We start from the raw sequence: 25,008 nt of genomic DNA on the forward strand, positions 1-25,008 counted from the left end.
TGGTGAAAATTCGGTGCAAAGAAAACCCTTTTTCTGTGTTTGCTTGCACTTGACATGCAGTGTGTGTAGGAAGAGTAGAACCGATTTATTTGGATTTGGGTTTCACAATGTTCATTTCTTCCATCAAGCCAGTATAGGTAGGGTTCTTGGGTAGAGGTGTGACAGAGAAAAAAATAGTTATAATTTTGGATCTGAGATTTGTGGGGGTAATTTTTTTACTATGATTACTATTATTTGGGCAATCTGTGCCTTTTTGCTGGTTCTGGAGTTTTGGGACCAGTATTTTCAATGGGGAATGTATTCAAGGCTCTAGGGCAGTTGTCTATAGAACATAGTCCTCCCTCTAATGTAAAGACCTCTTAAGTTTCAATCAGTTTGAACAAAGGTGTTCAGTTTTACAGACCCCAAAGTAGGTGCTACTCTGAGCAAGCACTGTTCTCTCTATTTGATTCCTAGGGGGAGAAATGGCAGTCAAGCACTGGCCTAGCAGGACAGCACTAGCTGGCAACCGGCTTCTTTCTGCTGAAATCTCTGTCTGCCATCCATCGTTGTTGTGGTCTGTTGTTTGTTTCCTTTCCCAAAGTGAGGAAGTTGGCAGGGAATTGTTTCCTATGGTAGGGGACTTGCTCAAGTGGCTATTTTTTAACTAAATGACACCAAAATTGCAGGGAAGTAGTACTGCCTGTTCACCTAAGAACCCTAAGTTTCAAGCAAATTGGACTAAGGGGTCTAATTCTATGGGCACTTGAAAAAAGTGCCCCCAGCCTTCTTTCTTGCAGAGGAAAAAAGGGTTCCCTGAGAAAATTCCTGGGAAATTCAGAGAATCAAAGAAAATAAGACACTTGCTACTGTTGGTGATAAGTAGAGATGGGCATGAACAGCAATACGAACAAAAAAAGCCATGAATAGCCCGATCAGCTGTTCACAAGCAAGCTGTTCATGAGGCCCTGTTCCCGATGAACGTGTGTTCGTTCCAAGACCTATTCATGGAGTTCATCAGCCGTTCGTAAACCCAGTCAGTCTGGCACCTTTCAAACAATTCCCTTGGCAATGAAGGCATGGACTGTCTGAACTCTGTCTGAACTCCTTCTGGCTTTCCTTCTGGCTTTAACCCTTCAAAGTAGTTTCCAGCAGACAGTCCAGTTTTTGCCACTGTGAAGAGAAAATGACAGCAAAGGGGGAGACCCATGGATCATGCCTTTCCTGGGGTGCAATCTCTTTGAAACTTGGGGGGTCTTCAGAGGACAGTGAGGACCATGTCCCTTGCAAATTTGGTGGATATTGGACATTGGGAAGGTCAGTTTGTAACCTCTCAAAGTAGCTTCCAACAGGCAGTCCCGTTTTTGCCACTGTGAAGAGAAAATGACAGGAAAGGAGAGGACCCATGGATCATGCCTTTCCTGGCTCAAGTTCAGCTAAGTCCCAAGGGGGCCATTCTGGCTCCCACGAACCTCCAACTATGAACATGTTCGTGAACAGGTCATGGTCATGGGATGTTCGTGAACCCCTGTTTGTGGATGGCAATGAACTATGAATGTCGTGTTTGTTTTTTTCCTGTTCATGCCCATCTCTAATGGTAAGCACTCTAACATGGAAAACTACATGGATTTTTTTTTGAGGGGGGGGGATGTTTTAGTAAAGCCTAAGAATTCTGGATTTGTGTAACCATTCCAGAAAATCATGGTAAGGACCTGGAACAATTATTTTTGTCTCAGGAATTCTGGAATGCATACCCCTGTTCCTTGGTGTTGTCCTGTCCACACACTGACCAGACCCAGCCCTGCTGGGTTGCTCCCTGATGTGATTTCTGATCATATGCTCCCTCATGTGATTTCTGATCATATCCTGGGACTTTGGCATCTGTATCAAAGAAAACAGGACTGTAGATTATGAAGGGACCCATGCCATTTAATCCAGCATTAATGGGACCTCGTTTATAATTTTTAAAATGCCTACATAAGTGAACTTACTGTATCATCTCATTAGGTTTAAGGAAGGAGGCAGCCTAAGTTATTTGACATTTTGTGTTGCGAATCTTCATTACAGAATTAGGGATATGGATTGCATGAACCACTGTGATTATTGTTTTAAAGAGATTTTCCTCCGTAATGGAACCCAAAAAGTAATTGTCTGTGGCTGGTTTTAACAATATAGGTATAAATAGTAATCTAATTATACTTGGGATGAGATTTATAGCTCTAATTACTACTAGTTTAAAATTGCAAAGGGATTGACATGAGCAATCAACACATTCCATGCTGTGAATCCATCTTGCTATTGTAAAAGCTACCTGCCAATTGCTTGTCAGCAGAATGATATGCCAGGCTGCACACATTATTTCAGGAATTAGCAATACAACAGTTCAATGTGAACAAATGTTATCTGTTCCACGAAATGTAAAGGCTTAGAACCCAGAGGTTACAAAATTTAAAATCTGACCCTTGAAATGGCATGACTTATTGTTATACTAGTTGTTAATATTATTGATGCAATGTGAGCTAATTTTCAGGAAGTTCTTTAACTCTCCAGGTGCCTGTAAGTTGCCATAAGAGAAGCATCTCTGGAAAATTTCATGTCCTTCCTTACTTGGGGCCTAGATTTTCTGTTGCATGACCTGCTGATTATCACAGGAGATGGATTTTCTTTTAACATAACCATTTCCCCTATTTCAGAAGCACACTCATCAGATATATATTTAATGATCCTTCCGTGCACTGCTTTAGGTATGATATAATCTTTGCAACAGATGTTCATAGGCAATTAAATCCCTACATTTTTACCATATAAAGATAGATGTGAAATACAAAGGCTGCATTCAGATGTCCCAAACAAATCTCACACTTCCTGTTTGCAATTTTGACACTGCATACAAGAAGATGTGCCTCAGCCAGAAGATTGTGTTACAAACCTTAATTTGTTTGTGAGTAGAATAAAACATGGTCCTCAGCTCTCCTTCCTTCCTGTTGGCACTGTACCAAGTCTACAATAAACCCCACTTTGTTGTGAATGATACCCGAATTAGTGCTTTAATAAATTGCATTTCATTTTTTACTTACAAACCAGGATTCTAAACAAGAATTAAATATATTTAGAGTTCTGGCCTGGAAGCAAGAAACAAACAGCAATTAATTAAAGAGCTCAGTCTGGACGGCACAACAAAGTGGGGTTTATTGGATACTTCCTGGTTTGTGCTTTCAGTGCCATGTACAAGGGGTAAAAGGCAGAAGCAAATCCAAAGGCTTTGGCTTGTTCGTGCCACAAACTTAACTATGGTTTATTTCTGACTTCTGAATGCATTAAAATACACTTGAATGCATTTTTTTTTGTTTTCACTTTTGTATTACTATTCCAAATAAAATCAGTTTAAACAAATATGTGATTGATTACACAAAGTAGTTTTCATCTACTCACTAAACATTACATTTCTGTGGATTAACTCTGTTTTAAAAAAGAAATGTTAAACATATGGTAAAACTTTCATTCATTGTTCACACCATCCTGCTGAAGACTTTTTCTTTCTCATGTTGTCTGCATTTGCTTAAATCAATACTTTCCCATAGAGCTACATTTAAAGGTTCTGTCCCTTAACCTCTTCAGACTCTTTCTTAGTCTCCAATGGTAGCCAAGTAAATAAAAACCTGAAATATTTCAACAATGAGAGGGGCTATGGCTCAGTGGGAGAGCATTTTCTTGGCATGCAGATGGCCCCAAGTTCAGTTCCCTGCATTTCCAGTTAAAAGAATTAGGCAGATGCTGATATAAACAAAACTCTATCTGAGAACCCTGGAGAACCATACCAGTCAGAGTAGATGACACTCAGCTTGAGAGACCAATGGTCTGATTCGGTATAACACAACTTCATGCTGAAGTATTAAACTCCTTTTTTTCATTTATCTAAACACTGAGTCAAGACCAAAGTCTGAGAAAAGTCACTTTGTATTTTAGGCAGATGCTGATATAAACAAAACTCTATCTGAGAACTCTGCCAGTCAGAGTAGATGACACTGAGCTTGAGAGACCAATGGTCTGACTCAGTACAAGACAACTTCATGTTAAAGTATTAAATAAATAAATACTGAGTCAAGACCAAAGTCTGAGAAAAGTCACTTTGTATTTTATACTTAAAAGTGGGATAAAAACAGTTAAATAAATTAATAACTAAAATATCTGTGAGGAATGTTGAAAGTATGCTTTTCCCTATTAGCACACTTCTGTATGTTCAAAACCCACTGATTTCAGTTGAAGTTTGAGATGACTTTTCCATTGCTGCTGCTGTGAAAATACACAGTATGCTCATCATGTTCCTGCAGTGAGTTTTGGACTTCATTCACACTTAGGAAGATAAAAATAGGGGTAAAAGGAATGTGACTACCTGATACTGCAGTTTTCTTGTACATCTTATTTCAGAATATTTTACTCTTCAGGCATGACCACCACAGATGTGGGTAATCACTCTACAAACCACAACCCTTCCAATATCTATCTGACTGTATTCCTTCAATATATTTAAATTTCTTGGGAGTGAAATACTACCTAGTCATATTCTTGTAATTCATTGTCAGAGACTGTATTATGCATCAGAATGAACATACATGCTGCATTTTTATCTTCCACAAGTCCGTCTTCCTGCTACCCTTAACAATGCACTAGACTGACAAATGCTAAGCCTTTGTAATCTTTTTGCCCTTCCCTCACACTTTGTGTAGATGTTTCATTTTTCTTAATTTTTAAGCGTTACGTGTACATTTATTCAATTAAATGTACTTTCATTCATTCAATTCATTGCCCACCTTTTTCCCCAGTGGGGGGACCCAAAGTGACGTATTTTTCTTCTCTCCTTGATTTTATCCTCACAACAACTCTGTGAAGTAGGTTAGGCTGAGAGTATAGGTCTGGCCCAGTGAACTGCCATGGCAAAGTGGGGACTTAAACCTGGTTCTCCCAGATCAGTCTAACACTCTAACCACTACAAAGTAGAAATGAATTTTAAAGGAGTTTAAAAATTTATTTGATGATGAGATTAGCAACATTGTTGGCTTCCAGCCAATTTGCATAATGTGCTACTGCTGTCAGCACACAGAATCAATTTCCTATGAATTCAGTCTAGGAGAATGGTGGTAGTGGAGGAAATTATTGTCAGTTACAGATGATTTATGGCAACTCTGTGTGGTTTTCAAGACAAGAGACATTCAGAGGTGGTTTGTATTGCCTGACTGTGTAATGCCCCTGGACTATCCTTGGTGGTCTCCTATCCAAGTGTTAACTAGGGCCAACCTTGCTTAGCTTCCAAGATCTGATGAGACTAAACTAGCTTGGGCCATCTCAATCAAGGCAATCCAGGAAAAAAGATACATCTAAACAAAATATGGAGAGCATTCTTCAACAGCAGGTGCAATGCTCAATTTATGAATATGTGTACCTTCCTTGTAATAGACTACTAATGAAGAAGAAAATAATCCAAACCAAATGGTTGGCCACATTTCTGCTGATTCTGCCCAAGTGACTCATAGCAATGTTTGAAGTAAAATGTTGAGTATTCTGCAGCGGCTAATGGATTCAAGAGTCAAAGGATTAAACTTCTTTTTCATGTAAGTTTAAATAGTAAGTTAAAAATGAATAAACTCCAGTCCTAATATTTGTTTCCATGAAACTGACCATTTAAATCAAGAATTTCACAGTGATTTGATACGAGGGGTCAAATTTAATTCTAATTGTTATCTTGGCAGACAAGCATACATTTAGGATTAAACAAAGACATGAAGGATTCTGAATTGATTCTCCTTCTCAGAGTCTCCAACGGAAGTCATTTCCTTTAGGGTCTTCTTCACCCTCAGTGCAGTTCTCTAACTATTTGATTTGTAGCAGTCCTACATGGGCCATTATCAGACTATGACTATTTCTTTTTATTTTTTAGCTCCCTCTCTTATTTTCATCTTGGGGTGTCCAAAACAAAAGGCGTTTACAGAGCCCACTCCCCCACCCCAGAACATGCCCAAGATAAGCTCATCTAATTACTTGCATTTTCAGCACAGCTGTGCGCAATTAAGCGTACTTCAAGATCTCCAACCATTTAACACCCCATCTTCACAATATGGCATAAGCATCCAGAGTGAAAGCTTTCCATCATTCTCCTGTGTAATTATTGCTCTTCATTGCTGCTCCGTTCTAGGAGAATTTCCATGAAACATTTCTATTAAAGTATTGTAGTTTAGTGCTAGTGTCAAACACTATGAGATATCCATAATGGAATCAGATTCTCACCCCCAGCCCCCAAACAAACAAAAGCAATTCTTTAGCCATGGTAGAAAACCACTGGTTTTAGATACAGCACTTGAAGGCCCATTGGTTTATGTCAAAATTCACACCAGATCTCACAATACCACCCACCTACCCCTCTAGGGCTTGTCTCCTTATTGTTGTACTTCATACCATATTTGTGTGGGATTTCAGTTTAAATTAATGCCTTTTTCTTGGCAATGTGATTTGCTCCTTCCAAATGCTTATTGCTTTCAGCCACATTATTTGCTGCCTTAATGTTAATTTCCATCTTCATTTACTATGCAAAGCTATGAAAGTTTTTGACCTTTGATCAGAGACTTATAAAAGGTACTCTTTTTCATTTATTTCTTCTTCTCAGTACTAAAGAGAATGGTTTTGCTACTTTACTGATCATGTTCTTTTCTACTGGTAAGGACACTTCAGCTGGTAGAGGAACATGTGTGTGTGTGTGTGTGTGTGTGTGTGTGTGTGTGTGATTATTTTCCTGTGCTTTTTTGATGGTATTTTTTATATGCTTTGTTCTTAATTTATATTTTAACTTCCTTGGAGGGGCATATAAGGTGGCCTATAAGCTTTCTAACCAAAGAAACCAATTGCATAATAAGCATCAGGGAGAATTCTCTCTAGACCTTTTAGATTAAGGATTTCCATGGAGAAACTCAGTGCCAGAATCCCATACATATGCAGTGGTATCTGTGTCAGCTTTCAAGAATCATCTGTCATTGCGTTGTGCTGAACCTCTGAGTGGTTTTGAGTTTAAAATATGTTTTCCCATTTTTATCATCCTGCTTCACTTCTGCCTCTCAATTGTCTTTGTGAAATGACTCTTATAACTGTTGTCCCTTTTTATAGATTATTTCATTTCTTTCTCCCATCATGACTATCATATAGAAATGAACTTTGTTCATGAATGAAGGAATGAACTTTGTTCATGTTGAATATTACAAGCAATGCTATTTGTTCCTCAGTGACAGCTGTGACCAGGAACATGTTCTCTCTTAGCAGAGCTATTGAAGTTATATGACAGCTGAAATGTCCTGGAGGAAATAGGTGTCCACCTGTCCTTGTTTCTTTTCAGGTTTTGATTTAGGTCAGAAACATAGGAGGAATACAGATTTCTTCTGAATCAAAATTCAGCAGCAGATCTCATTCAGAAAGACTACCATTTCTATAAGTAATACTTTGCTTTCTTCTGGCATTGGCTAGGTTTTTATTATTTTTCTCAGTTAGCATTGATCATGGTACATTGGTTTGCTTATAAGTGTAACTGTAAAAGCCAAGGTACGTTAAGGGGTAGGGTGTAACTGTATGTGTCTCTTAAATGTCAGCTATTTTCATGAAGCTCACATTCATTGGTGGGGTCTTTACATTTTTTATTTTTAGTGCTTATATTTAGCTAAACATTTAATTTGTTAAATTAAAAACCTTTCTATACCACTTTTCTACCAAAATAGGGCCCCCAAGGCATCAAGCATTAAAACATTTCAAAATGAAAAACATCAATCTCATCCCTCCAAACCCTGTTAGGCAGGTCTGTCTGCCAACCAGAGACCTCCTATTCTGCTCTATGTGAGCATTTCTTATATAAGGTACAGCTGTCTGCCTTGTGCTTTTCAGTTCCAGTAGACAGTGGGAGAGGGAGGACCTGTTGCTGGGATGTGGGGTGAAAGAGTGGAATTGGGAGTTTTTCGCTGGATTTGCTGCTGCTTTAAAAGAGACTGAAAAGCCTCTTTCTTATTTTCAGCTCTTGGCCTTGCTGGGAAGGTTGTTGGGTGGGGGCGCCTTCTTTTCTCCACTCCACCCAACTCCAGTCTCAGGGCATTGCCTGGCTCTGGGGCCTAGCTTGACTAAGCCTACCTCTTTTTCTTTAATTTTCTTTGCTTATATTATTATTTAGAGCATTTGTTCTTGCTGGCTTGTGGGTGAAGGTGGGTGGAGGAGAGCCTACTGAAGTCTCCCTGTGAGTTTGGCATCTCATGGTATGAAGGGGGCCATTGAAGTACCCTGGGTTCTGACGAATCATGAAACTAATGAATCGTTTCATGAAATGGGACAATTTTATGAAAGTTCATGATTCATGAAATGTGACAAAACACGAAATGCTCATTTAGTTTTTTCCATTTTGTGCCCATCTCTACTTTAGAGGTCAATACCAACACCTTAAATTGAGTCCCAAAATAAACTGAGAGCCATTGTAGATGGAACAAGACTGGAGTGATACAATTCCTACAACCCACTCCAGTTAGTATTCAGGCTGCACTATTCTGTACCAACTGTAGCTTCCAGACAATATTCAAGGGCAAAATACCCCCATGTAGATGGTATTTCAGCGGTCTAATCTGGATATTACCAGGGCATGCACCACAGTGGCAAGATCTCCCCTCACCCAGGAAGGGCTGCAGTTGGCTCACCAGGTGAAGCTGCTTAAAAGCACCTACAGCCACGGTTGCTACCTGATTATGCAACAGGAGGCCTGGGTCCAGGAGAACCACCAAGTGACAAACCTGTTCCTTTAGAGAGAGTGCAACCCCATCTAGAACAGGAGATATCTCTTCCCCCTACCAGCAGCACCTCCATTTTGTCAGGATTAAGTTTCAGTTTGTTAGCCCTCATCCATTCCAAAATTTCCTTCAGTTTATCCATTGCTGTACCAGAACTCATACACATAGACCAAACACCATCTTAGCTTCATAAATCCGACTGAGAAGGATCTTGCATGCCAAACACTTGTGCCACAACAAGTAAGATCATGGATGTGCTAGAGCTTGGCATATATGTGTGTCTTTGTTTTGCTTCTGTTGAATAACATAGGTACTATTACTGGATCACTGTTTTCCTTGTTTGATCTCAGATAGTTAAACTTTATTTGGTGCATGTCATGGCCACATGACACATTATGATGAAATTGAGATTGAGCCTCAAACGTTGTTCTGTACTGCATTCCGTTAATGTCGCTGAGGCACTACAGCTGAAAGTCAACATGGATTTCATTTATTTATTTTATTTTTCATTTATATTCTGCCTTTCTTTTCAATGAGAACCCGAAGAGGCTTACATCATTCTTCTTGATACAACAATCCTGTGTAGTAGGTTAGGCTGAGAGGGTGACTAGCCCAAGGCCACTCAGCAAACTTCCATGGCAGAGGGGAAATTTGAACCTGGGCCTCCCATAACCTAGTCCAGCACTCTAATTACTACATTGCATTGGATTGACCAAAAAGAAATTAAAAATGCATTTTCCCCATGACCAAAGACTGGAACTTGTGAATAGCTCTTCTTCTGGCCATCACAGAGTATTTTTAGCAAAGAAATCTCATGTGTTTTCTCTCTCTGTCCTCACTCCCCAAATGTTCTTTATTCTGAAATATTTCTGCAAGGCCTAATATATTGTGTGTGTACTGCATTTGTAATTCAGCCTTTTGTTTTGCAGTATTGTGTTAGATGGAAAGATAGTGATAAGAATGTTTTATGAATTAGGATTATAACACAGAGGATGTCTTTGTGGATTTCTGCTTGAAAGTGAGCAAGTAAGTTGTGAGACAGAACCGAGGCTTATGAATTTGTGATAGGCCTCACACTAAGCAGAGGATTCAGCAGGAAAATGTATATCTAAAAGGTATGCAGCTCTAAAAACACAGGGAACTGTCTGCCCTACTTACAACCTTTCGTAGCTGACTGCTTGAGAAGGAAAAGGAGATGCTAATGCATCCTGCCTTCCAGTTCAAAGCAGGTTACAACATTAAACAGTAGAAAGCACAGTGAAACGAGGAGGAAAGAAAAACACCCAAGGAATGAAATCTTTAACCTCCTCCCCCAAAGCCATGCCGTATACAAGGCACTCCACTTTGGAGTTTTAGCATTGCATTGGTTTATAAATTCTGTAGCTGACCTCAAAGTAGCCATTGTTCATCAAAAGGGAAACTCCAGCATGAAACTGAAGAATTAGAATTAATCAGCCGTCTCATTAGACCTCAATAAACCCAATGGATTCCTATCCCAGTAAAGTTATTAACTGAGTGGCTTTATCTACCTCTCCCTGCTGATTAGTCACTGATTCGTGTACAGCCTTGCATAGAAGTGTCACAGAATGTGCTTCTTCAGTCCTGTTATCTTTCACACTTTACAGTTTTTTCTTCTGTCCAATTTGTGTGTATATCTATAGCCCTTTTCAGACATATGATTTTGGAGTTCCAATCATGTGCAAACACATTCCCTCAAAAAACTGGGGTTCTGTTTGTGCCTTCTGAAGTTCTATATGCATAGAAAATATGTATGTTGTCCCATTCACATAAAATGGGAATTATGTATTCCCGTTATGCATGGCTGGAACACCAAAACTGAATATCTGGGAAAGGTTTTATCATAGAATCATAGAATGAGGGAGTTGGAGAGGGCCTTACAGACCATCTAGTACAACCCCCTACCCAATGCAAGAACAGCCTAAAGTATGCCCAACAAATATTTGTCCAGCCACTCCTTGAAGACTGCCGATGGAGAGGGGGCACCACATTCCTAAGCAGCCAATTCCATTGCTGAATTACTCGTAGCATGAAGAGGCTTTTCCTAATATCCAGCTGGTAGCTTCCCTCCTGTAGTTTAAACCCATTGTTTCAAGTCCTACCAACAGGAACAGCTCCCTTCCCTCCTCTAAGTGACAGCCTTTTAAAAACTCGGAGCAATCTCTCTCCCCTTAGCCCCCTCTTCTCCAAACTGAACATTCCCAGGTCCCTCAGTCTTTCCTCATAGGGCTTAGTCTCCAGGACCCTGATGAATTTACTAAATTCACCATCCATGTGAAGTGGGCTGAGGTCTATGAAACTCTATATAAGACAATGGCCTCTTCCACATGGTGAACTTTACATCAGGCTTTCAGTGTATTCAATCCGTGAGAATTGGATCTACTTTATTCATCAGTTCTGGGCCCATAATGCTTCAGTTCTTTAATTCTACACCTAGAGAGCTGAACTGAAGTGGGGTCTGTTTTTTATTTCTGCATTAGAAAAATGCTCAGATTCTGCTGCGGGCTTTGAGGACTCCGGTTTCCTCAGTCAATCAGCTGAAGAGGAGTGGTCAGTTTCCTCAGTCGATGGCTGGGGAAACTTACAAAGGGTTTTTTGGGTCTTTTTTAATGGTGCCAATGTTGCAATGTTACAATGTAGCCATGTTGCCATTTAATTTTTTTTAAATTCTGGAAAAAATGTGATTGGATGCTGTTCAGCCAATCAGAAAGCAGGGGAATAAAGGGGAGGGTGAAAGGCAGTGCCAAGGCCAGGCCTCACACTGAAGAAAGCTTTCTGCACTTCAAAAAAGCTCCAGTTTGACTTTGCTGGAAAAAAAACCCCATCAGAGTATGTGCACAGGGAGAAAAGCTGCAGAAAAGCTGGGGAAAGAGTGATTCTGTGGCAGTTGCAGCCTTTTTCCGTGTGGAATGCAAAAATATCTGGGAACCAGAATCGGGGTATTTTGGCTATGCACCAGAACTCTGGCAAGAAATCGATGCAGTATGGGGCCAGAACTGATGACAAGGCCCAATGTGGAAAAGACCAATAAATCTGTTGAGAAATTTCCATCACTACTTTGCTGCTGGGTTTTTAGTATGGGATCCAATTTCCAATTTCTGAGTCATGATTCATATAAGATTTTTCATAACTTTTTCAAAATTTACTTTATACCTGTGTTAGGTGAGGTAGGTATTAAAAAGGTAGTGTGTCAGGGAAAAAAAATGAATATCTTGCTTTCTTAATAAAGAGGGTTTCTTTTAATAAAAATATATCCCACAAATATTCTCTCAATTCTACTCATTGCATACCATCCTTAATAAAATTTCCAGTTTTCTCGGTTGAGCAAACATACTGCATATGACGCACAAGGGAAGTTAAAGGCAACCTGCTACCTCTAACTGAATCTTGTTTTAAATGGATTGGGTCGCTTGGTGGAGACTAATGTAATTTATTTGCTTCTGTTGCTGCTCAATTACTCCTCAGGAGTATTAGCTTACATAGTTCAGTCCTTCTTTTCTTAAAAGCTTATGTCAGGTTCTGACATGGATGGAATGAACTGCAGTCAAACATCCGCCTTGGAAAACTGTCACTCTCTGTTTCAGATATCACCATTTTGGGTTCATCTATCTTGTCAGAGTCCCAGACGGCATCAGTTTTCTCTATTGTCCCCTCTCCCACTCTCACCCATTCAGAAACCCATTTTGTGTAACTCTAAGTTGCATTCCTGCTTTCCTCAATCTGTCAGCACAGTATTTCTACTCTAGTTGTTAGGGGAACAGGGGAAAACAAAACCTGAAGATATATGTATTAAAAATCCTGAAGCATTACTGTACCTGTCATGTCAGGCTTCTGAATTTCATTAGCGTTGACAGAAAAACATGATGGTTCTTAATTGAGGATTCACACCTGTGGTCTGATAGCAGCTGCTGCTTTTTAAGGGCTACCTTTAGGCCTCTTCTGCAGTTCTCTGCTCTTCTGAAGAATTGCATTTGCTGAAATTGGCAAATGGGAATTTTTAGGAATTTAAACAAAATGTAAGTTTTTAAGATGCATAAGCCCAAGGACAATTTTGTTCCTTCTCATTCTTATGAAGTGAATGTTTTAGCTTGTAAACATTAAAAAAGATGAACTAAAGGAAAAGAAATAAGATGCTATTCACTGTGGTCACAGTTCAGAGTCCTTCCTCTACAAGTTACATATACACACCATGGATTTGGTTTATCAGCAACTTTAGTGTAAAACTGGAGAGGAATGAGAGATGAGTTGAGGCAACTCTGACTCAACTTGTAAAAAAATATAATGTCTAGTCTAGGGTTACTTGGTTCCCTTACCCTCCTGGTGGGATGGGGGACCCAGTGGTTACCTTTCTCCTCTTCCTGGCAGCCTCTTTGTGCATGCACAGCCCTGCACCAGTGTGATGACATCACTTCCAGGAAGTGATGTCATCATGCAAGGTGGGGGAGGGCTATGTGCACACTTCACAACAGGTTGACTTGGATCCTAAACAGGCCCAATTCAGCTTCTTTGGGGCCCAAATCGGCCCATTAGGGGCCCAAATCAGCCCACTGCAAAGTACAGGCATACTCTCGAGTCTGCACAATGACATCAGTGACATCATTGCGCCAGCCCCAGGAGTGCGCCTAGGAGGCCCTTTTCCTGCGTTCCTCCCCTGCCAGCCAGGTAAGTGTGGCAGGGGAGAGTGGGAGCAGGGGATCCCCTGCCCCCACTGGGGGAATGGGATCCCTAGTCTAGTCTGGTCTTTAAAAATAGTTTCTATTGAAAGCAGTGCACTTTACTTTAATGTGTTTAGGATTGGGTGAAAGTAGTTTTAGGATTGTTAGTTTTACATTGGCCATGATTTTATTCAAAAATAAGCAGGTGTTTTCTCACATATTCCCTATGGGTTGTAGCCTGTGGGTTTTTTAAAAAAAATTAGATAGGGCATTAGGCTGCTTGCTTCTGGTGATAAGATTTATACTCAGATTTCTAGGTTAAAAATCCATACCATTTTGGTAAAGAGTAATACATCTGCTTTAGAGAAGATGAAATAATTTGTGAAAGGTTTGCTAAATTATGACTTTGCTGATACATAAAGAACTTTCATTTGGTCACAGGAAGTCTGTTCAATAGCAGGATTAGAAATGCTGAGTCAGTTAACAAGGCTTCAGTGCTAGAAATAATAACATAACAATAATAATATTCAATTTATATACTGCCCTTGAGGATGACTTAACACCCACTCTGAGTGGTTTACAAAGTATATTATCATTATCCCCACAACAACAATCACCATATGAGATGGGTGGGGGTGAGAGAGCTCCTAGAAGCTGTGACTGATCCAAGGTCACTCAGCTGGCTACAGGTGGAGGAGTGGGGTATCAAACTCGGTTCTCCAGATTACAGTCCCACGCTCTTAACTGCTACACCAAACTGGCTTACAAACAAAGACACTTACATTTGTCCTCCACTCAGGAATATCCATAGTATGAAAGGTTCATCTCAAGTCTGTAAACATTTACTGACTTGTGTTAATTAAAAATATAACCAATCAAGTCTGTGAAATATGTTAAATCCAACATTAATGATAGGTTTAACTGGATAGATAATGGCTTCGATCCACAGGAGCATTTCTGCTGATGGAAGGATTTCTGCTAATAGAGTATGATTTACTGTCTTAACCCCTCCTGCTGCAAACCAAAATGCAGGGTTTTGGGATGCAGTGGGAGGGGGAAGGCAAAAAAATTGTACTCCAACGGTGGAAATCCAAGCCAACCTTTTTCAGTCCACAAATTAAATTTGAAAATTCAGTATCTTTGAAATCTATTATGCTCAGACTGTTTAATTCACTTTATATCTGTATATGGAATTCTGTGTGGCTGATAGAATTTGAAATTCACTTCGCTTATTGGTGACCATCTAGAATTTTGGCATATGCTTGGAATTTCACGTAGTTCACCATATTTTGTAAAATACTGTTCCCCCCACCCCCAGTCCAGGTTGTACAATCTTTATTTCCTGCTGCGCAAAATGGTATGGGTACTATAGCAGAAAGTTATAGTATGTGTGTGTGAAAGAGAGTTTAGTGCACAATAAAAAGAGTCTGTGCAGGTAAAAGCTGTATGTTATCCATCTCCATTTACAACATTTTATACCAACTCAAGTCCTGACCGCCCTATCCCAAGCCTCACCATGGCTGTTAGAAGAGTTATGGTTAAACTTTAAGCCAAAGGAGACTTATCTGCTTTCTATTCCTTTTAGCAGTTCCACAGTCCACATGGTTTGTTCATTAAGCCATAGCTTTGATGTGTGATAATGCACCCCCTCCCCAAAAGCCTAGAATGCATGTTCTGAGCACATGTCAGCTTAGAACAATGAGACTAGTGTGAAACCACTGCAGTACATCACTCACCAGCTGGTACTGCAATAAAAAAAATGGAACGGGGGGGGGGGTCATTCCTAAATCTGATTTGATATTTCATTTCACAACACCAACAAAATCCTTGTGTGATACAGTGTTATGGAACTAAAACAGCACTAGTCTCTGTGAAATCTTCCTGAAGATAACACTGGTATACATCCCATTTCTTCCCTCTGGGCCATGCAGTTGAAGAGAATTGATCTTACAAACTGAAGCTTGTTAAACAGATGATTTTGGTAGCGACCTCCAAAAAAGAGTCTTACATTTTTAAAAAATGTATTTTTGCAATTATTTCTGCTGGCACTCAGGTTAACAATGGGATATTCATGTTACAGATATAAAGCAGTTTGGCATCTTTGCTGCAGACATCGTAAAAAAACCCTATTTGTGGAGTCTAAAAAGAATTACCACACAACGCTTGGGAATTCAGGCATACGAACTAGGGGCAGATAGAGTTTCTTCAAACAGCTGGGATTTAATTTCAAATAATGAACAAAAAAGGGGGGAGGCCTAATACTTTTAATGGGTTGAATTTAGCAACATGTGTTTTGAAAGACCTTGCATCATTTTAAAAGAATGACCTCTGCAATTTGTTGGAGACTATATTATCATAGTGTGTTAAATATAAGAGTGTCTGACTGAGCCCAGGGCGAAGAGTAGAAGCAATAACTTTAATAGAAGCAGGGATGAGCAAATATTGCGCTGGAGTTGGTTTTGGTCTTTAAATGGAATAACTATTGACATGTTCAGCTGATTTATGGAATGTTTGCCTCATTTTAGACTTTTCCTCATACACTAAGTTACATTCTGTTTTTAAAAAATGGGGCTTTGGGTTTGGGTGAGCCACCCTGAGCCCATCTGTGGGGAGGGTGGGGTATACATTGAATTAATTAATTAATTAATTAATCAATCAATTAATTAATTAATTAAATAAATAACTAAATAAATAAATAAATAAAATGCTGGTGAGAAACAATTAAAAAGTGAAAGGCCCTTTAGACAAAAAGTCACCTCGAGGGTTTTCTCCTGTACTGCTCACATTGATTCAAACACACGTTATCCAGTTTATAGGTCTTTTTATGTACGAAGCTTAAAGTAACTATTTTGTAATGCATGGGTATAAAACCTATATCGGTTAGAACGTACATTTGATTCTCTTCCACATTCTGTTTCCCATAAGCACCATTCATACTTGATGCAAATATGGGGAGAGGGGCGCTTTTAGAGTTGCCTCCTGAAGAATTCCAAAATAAGAAACACATTGTGAGACCTAAATCAAATGTCTTACATGTGTCAGAACATTAAAAGTAAGTTAGTAGGATATATTGCCCTTGTGATGTATGAAGTTTAAGTTGTCTTTTCCAGGTACGGTGCCTATTTTCTTTTACATAAATATTTCCATAGCAAATAGATAAAGAAATAGATGGCAAGCTTGGTGCTTTTATCAGTACAATCCTAAGGACACTTCCCTGAGAGTGAACCTCATGGAACAGACCTGAGTAGGATTCTTATTGGATATGCTCAGGATTGCTCTCTTCATGTGTTGTGTAAAATTAGTTTAAGAGGGCGATGCTACAGTACATTGGACAGTCCAGAAATCCACAGATTTTTTTTTAAAAAAACTAAATTATTTAAAACTAAAGATCCCTGTCAAAATCTGTGGCTTCCCTAAAACAAGATCCCTGCAACATCTGACTCATGATGGGCAGTTCTGCATAACAGTGAGGAGAAAGTCTGGGTGAAAGCAAACAACTGAGCTACATGTAGAAATACACTCAAAATTGATCCTTCAATTGGACTATTTCAGATTGCAGGTGGGAGAGGATAGTCACATGATCATCACCATCTCCCTATACCTTGAAATGCTCCACAACGAGAAAGATTTTAGACTTGCTTCCTTCTTGATGTCCCAGCTTTCCCCAGCCGATTCAATTGCACCCCACCTCATCTGTAGTTTGAAAAGATTCATTTCAACAAGGAACATACCACATGCATTTCTGCAGGTTTGAACTGGCTCTTAGTTGAGATTACAAAACCAAACATACATAGTATGGAATAAGGTTCTCAAATTTATAAATCACAGATTCCCCCGTTTTGACTTACACATTTTTTTGTGGACCCCAAAGTCATGTGATAGATAGTCCCCTTTCAAAGTATGTGGTAAGCCAAACACATCCCATGTCCTGTAGTGTCCTCAAATCAAAATAGTGAGAACCCTATCAAGAACATATTAAAAGCAAGTTTAAGTAAAATGTTGGTATTGTCTGTACATGACTTACCAGGTCAGGTCTCAGAAGATAACTGGTTCTATGGGGCTACAACTCAAAAGGCTCAAGTTTTAATCAATTTCACTCTATGATTGGAAGGAACTCTGGGTAAGAGATAGAAACTTCCTTATTGGTTAATAATGTGTACCTAGAAGCTAGCTGAATAAGGGTCAGAAAGGGCTGGAACAGCTTTCAGAGATGCTAAGAGAAATAGAAAAAGATTAGCATCTCTCAAAATCTGACCATCTGATATCCACTTGAAGAAGTCATTGCCTCTTACTGTCTATAGATGCAGAGTGGGATCTCTTTGTATCTATAGTGAAATTCTTTGTACCAGAAAACCAATTAACGTTTATACCTAATGTAACTTGATGACTGTATTAGGATTACCTTACCTCCAGTTAGCGTTCTAGGTCTGAGCAACTGGACCCCAGAAGCCAATGAATGTGCTTTCTGGCTAGTGCTCTAAGGTGATTGAGAAGGAAGCTGCAGTTCTCAGTTTCTGTCTTTTGAAAGAAGAGGAAGCCAACTTCATCCTTTGTCAATATCATCCTTCATCCTTTCTTGCACGTTTTTTGCGCGATTTGCCGGGACATAACGCAAGCAGGTAAACCGTGTGGAAACAGCCATGGAGGAGAGTCCCTGCTCCCATTGTTAGAAAACTGAGAGGGCTCCTTTTTCACATTACCTGGATGGGCATGAGAATGATTCACCCACTGTCCTTATGAAGTACTTGTGTACCTCCCAGAGTACCATCACACTTCCTACAGAATCCCTAGACCCAGTTACACTGTTGTAGAGCATTTGTTGTCCACCTCAGGCAACGTACATATCTAGTAATAATAATATGGTTATATCTCTGTAGTTTATGATCAGAGGAAATGTGACAGTTGCACAAGTAAAGCAGAGAGAGAGAGAGAGAGACAGAGACAGACAGACAGACTTTACTTCAAAATATTCCTGAAAAACATGTAAGTAAAGCTGGTGGGTTAGCTATGGGCTTTCTTCCATGTCTGAAGCTAAGCATAAGTCCACACAACAGTTCTTGCTTCATCCTTTATAATCCACCCTCCCACTATTCCCTTTTCCTCACTGTCAAATTCAGAACTCCTTAGAGGGGGAAATAGAACTGCAACAATCTGGACATTCTAGACATCCTATGGGGGGCATGAAGCTGGATTAGTCATGTGATCTTTTCCATAGACGGGGCCTGGGTGATGTGAGGGGTTCAATAGAGAATCTTTTCTGGGGACCCATCCATGATGACTTTTGGAAGCCCTGTCAAAATTTGGATGATAAACTCCTCAGTCAGGGATGTCATTTTCGTACCATGTCAATAATGCTAGGAAAAGTAGAAGGCAGTAGGAAAAGAGGAAGGCTTAACATGAGATGGCTTGACTCAATAAATGAAGTGACATCCTCCATTTTGCAAGATCTGAGCAAGTCTGTTAATGATAGGACGTTTTGGAGGTCTTTCATTCATAGGGTCGCCATGGGTCATAGGTGACTTGATGACAGCATATAACACACACATATAGATGGCAAAGTGAGTTGTTGGCCAAGCTTGACACACATTGTTGGTTTACTCTTCCATCCCAAGTTCCACAAATATAGCCTTTAAAAAAAAGTTTGCCATTCTTTCTTGAGCTTTATGGGATATGAGTTTTGACATTTCTCTTGGGAGCACAGCTAATGTAGGAAATGTTTCTTATGTTTCTTTCACACCCGAATAACCACAGAATGCAAAGTTAATGAAAACTGATAACTTCTCAGTACCCACACGAATCTCTTCAGAAGACTCATTACACCGTCTTCTTTTCTTTAAAGCTGCACAGAAAGTTGGATGAGCCTAAAATAGCCATTTCTTTCTTTAAACCAAAAATTTGATTAAAAAACCCATAGAAATTTAGAAGTGTTTTTGTGACAGAGTGTTAAATCCAATGAAGTTTGGTGGTAAAAAAAATCCCATCCCTTAGCTCCGCTGCTAATTAATGTTATCAAGACATAGCAGGATTACGCTGCCTCCTTTTTATCTCTGCAGGACAAGCAGCTTCAAATATCCTCCCTTCTCCCATTAACAGTTGGATGTCATTTGGAAATGGGAGCAAAAGCAGCCACTAGTCTCAGCAGAGCTCTTGCAGCCCTCTCTGGGGCATGATGTAAAATGAAATATGCACTTTGCATTTTTTAGGTATGGATTTTTTATGTAATCATAAATTTTTCCATATGAATTGAAAGGCTGCAAATTAGCTGGAAAAGCAGATTCCTGGATGTGCAATCAGGTGAAGGGATGGATTTAAAAGAGTCTGCAAAGCCTTTAAAAATCCTTATTTGCTTTGGTGGCATTATTAAGTATCCCCCTTTGCAGCCTAGAATTAGTGTCTTTGAATTTGTTGCTGAAGAATTGAAATGAAGTCATGGTCACTTAGCCTCCTGGCATAGTGCATACGCATCATCTGTTCAACATTTCTTTTTGCCCTACATTTATTAAAAAGTGTCTGCTAATGTTTTTTTAAAGGCATCCTGCTCTTCTTCAAGAAGGGGACAAAGAAACAAAGATAACTATCTGGAAAGAGAGTTGTTTGTGGCCCTTATAACACTTTAACCTTTGCATGTTCTAATTAGACATGGACATGAATGGAACACCCCCCCCCCCAAACACCCTGTTTGTCATTCGGTGCCATCCACGAATGAACAATGAACATGGATGAACATGAACTGTTCCCGGACATGTTCGTTGTTCATTGTTGGTGGTGGCCAGAACCACTCCCACCCCCAAACCACCCCTACTTAGCCCCCCTCCCCTCAAACCCACTTACCTGGCCCGTTAAAGATCCCTTTAGTTTAAAGGGCCCTTTCCTGCCACGTGCAGGAAACACCCTACAAACTGACCTTCCTAATGTCTAATATCCACCAAATTTGCAGGGGACATAGTCCTCACTGTCCTCTGAAGACCCCCCAAGTTTCAGAGAGATTTCACCCCAGGAAAGACACGATCCACGGGTCTCCCTGTTGGCTGTCATTTTCTCTTCACAGTAGCAAAAACAGGACTCTCTGCTGGAAGTACTTTGAAGGGTTAAAGCCAGAAGGAAAGCCAGAAGGGGTTCAGACAGAGTTCAGTCCCTCCCTGCCTCCAGTTGCCAAGGGGATTGATTGCAGCAGGTGCCAGACTGTCTGGCTTGCCAAACTGCTGCTGAAGGCAACGAACGGAGGCTTTTTCGTTTAGGATGGGGCCTCACGAACAGCTTGTTCGAGAACAGCAGATTAGGTTGTTTGTGGTTTTTTTTCTGTTTGTGCCCATGTCTAGTTCTGATACAAAAGCAGAATTACTGCCAATGCATGAAGGATTAAGGTGTTGCATCAACAGGGGAAGGCACCTGTGGTATATGAGTGGGAGGATGCTTGTTTAAGAGAGAGTGAGGGCCTGCCTTGCAATTAATATCTCATGATGAGGAAAACTCAGGAGAAGGCCTTTGGCAGTCTCCCTAATGGCTCAGGGGAAACTTGAAATTGGGAATGAGCAGTCTAGTAACCAAACTTGTAGATGATACCAAATTATTTATGATGGTGAAAACCAAAGTGGATTGTGAACACAGCTACAGGAGGAGCTCCTTAAATTGGGTGAGTGAGCACCAACGTGGCAAATGAAGTTCAATGTGGTTAAATGATGAATATTGGGGGGAAATCCTAATTTATGATATATGCTGATGGGATTTGAACTGGCTGAGACTGAGACTGAAAAGGATCTTGGGGTTGTCGTGGAAAGCTTGATAAAAATGTTGACCCAATATGTGGCAGCAATGAAAAAGACAAGTTCCATGCAAGGAAATGTTAAGAAAGGGAATTAAAATGGCAGATATTATAATGCCCTTTTATTAATCTATGGTGTGGCTTCATCTGGAAAACTGTGTGCAGTTCTGGTCACTGTATCTCAAAAAGGATATAGCAGAGTTGGAAAAAGTACAAAGAAGGGCAACTATGATGAATGGGGTTGGAAAACATTTCCTGTGAGGAAAAGCTGAAAAGTCTGGGACTTCTCAGTCTAGGAAAGAGATGACGGGGGTGGGGGAGACACAATAAAGGTTTATAAAATTATGCATGGGGTAGAGAGAGTGGACAAAGAGCTCCCCCCTTACATAATACTAGAACTTGAGGGCAACCATTGAAATTACTGGACAGACAAAAGGAAATACCTTACTCAATGGGACATTACACTGTGGAATTCACTGCCAGTAAAGGTGGCCATGAACATAGATAGCTGTAGAATCAATGATGGCCATGAGCATAGATAGCTTTAGAAAGGGGTTAGACAGATTCATGGAGGAGAGGTCCATCAAAGGCTACTACTCATAGTGACTGAAGGGAACCTTCATCTACAGAGGCAGCAAACCTCTGAATACCAGTGCTGGGTGGCAGTAGCAGGCCTCAGCCTCTATGCCCTGTTTGTTTGGCTCTCTGAGGTAATTCGTTGACTACTGTGTGCAACAGTATGCTGAACTAGATGAACCACTGGTCTGATCCAGCAGGTCCTAATGACATGTTCCTAATGACATGTTCCTATGTTCCTAATGACATTCTTTGTAAACCACTCTGAGTGGGCATTAAGATGTCCTGAGGGTCAGTACATAAATCAAATGTTGTTGTTGTTGTTATTATTATTATGTTGTATGTTCTAACTTGCAAGACTGTCTGCTAGTATTGCCAGGCCTTGCCTGGCAAGGAATGGGTGACCAGAGAGGACAACAAAGGGGGCAGCCATCAGCAAGGTATGATGTCAGGAAAACCCAGAAGTGATGTCACAGCTTTCTAGGAATTGCTAGAAACTCTATGAAAAAAGTATGGTTTTATCATAGAGTTTCCAGTGATTCATAGAGAGAACTGGAATGTCTGAAACATTTGCCACGTTGAGGACCCTCAGCTAGCTGGAAAGGCAGCATAGACAGGTTTTAAAGATCAACCAACCAACCATCATTAGATCCCTGTATTAGTAGTTCCCCTTTGCAAGCTAAATGTTGCACTCATCTCATGTGTTATCTTATGTGTATTGGCAGGAAGAGGACATGCCCCAAGTTAGACTGATATATTAAAGCAATTTTAATCAGAGATATAAGGAAGAGAAGGAAGTTATGATTTAAATTGATCAATGATCAGTTTCCCATTATGTAATTATGTTTTCTGAACAAGCAAACATGCTAACTAGTTGCTATAGCACTTGTAATCTGAGTTCACTAAATACACCTTTATGCCATCAAGAAACACGATCCAAAGCCTTGAGAAATGTAAACCTCCTTCCTTTCACATTAGAAAATTATGTACCTAGAATGGTAGGCAATTGTGAAATTAATAAAATAAATCCCATTGACCTCTCCCACTAATGCTTGTGTGTCCTCCAGCTTAAGGGAATTTACAAAAGACTGTAACAGGGAAAACTCCTTGCAATACAGGGCAAGCGCTGCTAGTAGCAGAATCAAGATTTTTGGATTATACATGTAAACTCACATATTCAGAGCATAAACTAGGATTGCCAACTCTGGGTAATTCTTGGAGATTTCTGGGAGTGTAGTCTGGAGAAGGTAGGTTTTAGGGAGGGGAGAAACCCCAGTAGAGTATAATGTCACAGAGAACCATTCCAAGAACTAAGGTGGCCAACTTGGATTGGGAAACTCCTAGAGCTTCGGATGCACCACAGCAGGTATAATGCCATAGAGTCTACTCTCCAAAGCAGCTATTCTCTTTTGAGGAACTGATCTCTGTAATTTGGAGGTTAGCAATTCTAGAATAAATCCCAAGAACTTTCCAGAAGCATGGACTTGGCAGAAAGAGATAGAAAGATGGGCAGAGTCCATCCAAAGTTAAGAAAGTTTAATGCCTATTGAATTCTATAGGAGAGATAGAGACCCATACATGCTCCCCCTCAAATCAACAGGTCTTAAAACTTGCTGCACTGGGTTTGGATCATATTATAAATATCCATGCTGTTTGGCTGATAGTTATATCTATCAGTAATGCCCCCCATTATGAACATAAAAATCTATCATATTTATATTTTATTCAAGTCAGATTTTCCACCAGAATTCACTTTTTAACTCAGTAACTAAATTCAAATGACACTCTTTTAGTCTGAAGAAACTCAGAAAAAATAATTGAAAGTTTGTGGAAATTAGACTAAAATAGAACAAATTGTAAGAATTTAAAAAAATATTTTTCTTTCAGAGTGAAATGTACTTTTTGATATTCATATCCTGCCTTTCTGACAGTTGTCTCCCAAAGCAGCTTTCAAAAATAAAGAGGTAGCCCCTACCCTCAGGTTTACAATTTAAGATTGGATTGCTACACAAGAGAAGCAAAGTGGAGGGAAAACATGGGAGAGGAAGCTTAGTTTCACAGAATTTATATACATTTGGGCAGGCTTATCTGAGAGAGCCAGTGTTGTGGATAGAGTGGTGGACTAGCATCTGGAAGACTAAGGTTGCCAGCTCCAGGTTAAGAAATTCCTGGAGATTTGAAGGGGAAGAGCTTGGGAGGGTGGAGTTCGAGGAAGGGAGGAACATCAGCAGGGCATAATGCCATAGAGTCCATCCCCCAAAACTGCCATTTTCTCCAGGGTAACTGGAGAAATAAACTATAATTCTGGGAGATTCCCAGGCTCCACCTGCAGGCTGGCAGCCCTAGGAAGACATGGTTCAAATACAGACACTGTTACGGATAGGATTACCAGTCCCCCGGTGGGAGTGGGAGATTTCCTGCTCCCAGCCTCTATCCCTTGCCACCACTTACCTGGCTGGTGGAGGGAGGGGAAGCATGGGGAATGGGTCCAGGAGCTCCAGAGTGCTTCCTGTGCACTCTGGAGCACTTCCTTGTCATGCTGAGAATGATGTGACAAAGAAGTGGTCTGGAGTACATATACACTTTACGAGTGCACTAGGTAAGCTCCCCTGTTCCATGACCACCCCATGCCCCTCCCATCCCATGGTTCCAGCTCCGAGAGACTTGGCAAGCTTAGTTATGAAGCTTCCAGGTGACCTTGGGAAATTCACTGTATCTCAACAGGACCTACTGTTAAAAGGGAAGACAGAGATGCACTATGCCACTCTGAGCTCCTTAAAAAAAGGTGAGATAAAAATGTATTAGATAGATAAATAGATCTTCCTTTCATAAAAATGGTACAACTATGTTTAGAAAAGTAAATAGGGAGTATAGCTGTGTGTCTGTTGTCACTTTGTGTCCCTCTGCTCTCCCCTTCTGTGAGATGGGTCTCTTGTCATATTTGCCATGTGACAGAGGCATCTTGCCCATTCTGGAGTTTATTTTTCATTTCCTTTGCTTTTCTCTCTCCAGAAATGGTGTGTGCTGTTGGGGCCTACTTGGTTTTCCTCGGATCTGCTGACAGTACGGTTTACTAGCCAAGTCCATCACTAGGGGTGTGCAAAGGCACAGTGGTTCAGCTTTCCTGATTCAGGTATACCCGAATCGAGAAGCCGATTCGGGAACAGCTGTACCCGAATCGGCAAGCCGATTCGGGTATAGTGATTCGGGTATTGGT

This window comes from Eublepharis macularius, chromosome 7 (genome assembly GCF_028583425.1).
Source record: "Eublepharis macularius isolate TG4126 chromosome 7, MPM_Emac_v1.0, whole genome shotgun sequence".
NCBI classification, from domain to species: domain Eukaryota; kingdom Metazoa; phylum Chordata; class Lepidosauria; order Squamata; family Eublepharidae; genus Eublepharis; species Eublepharis macularius.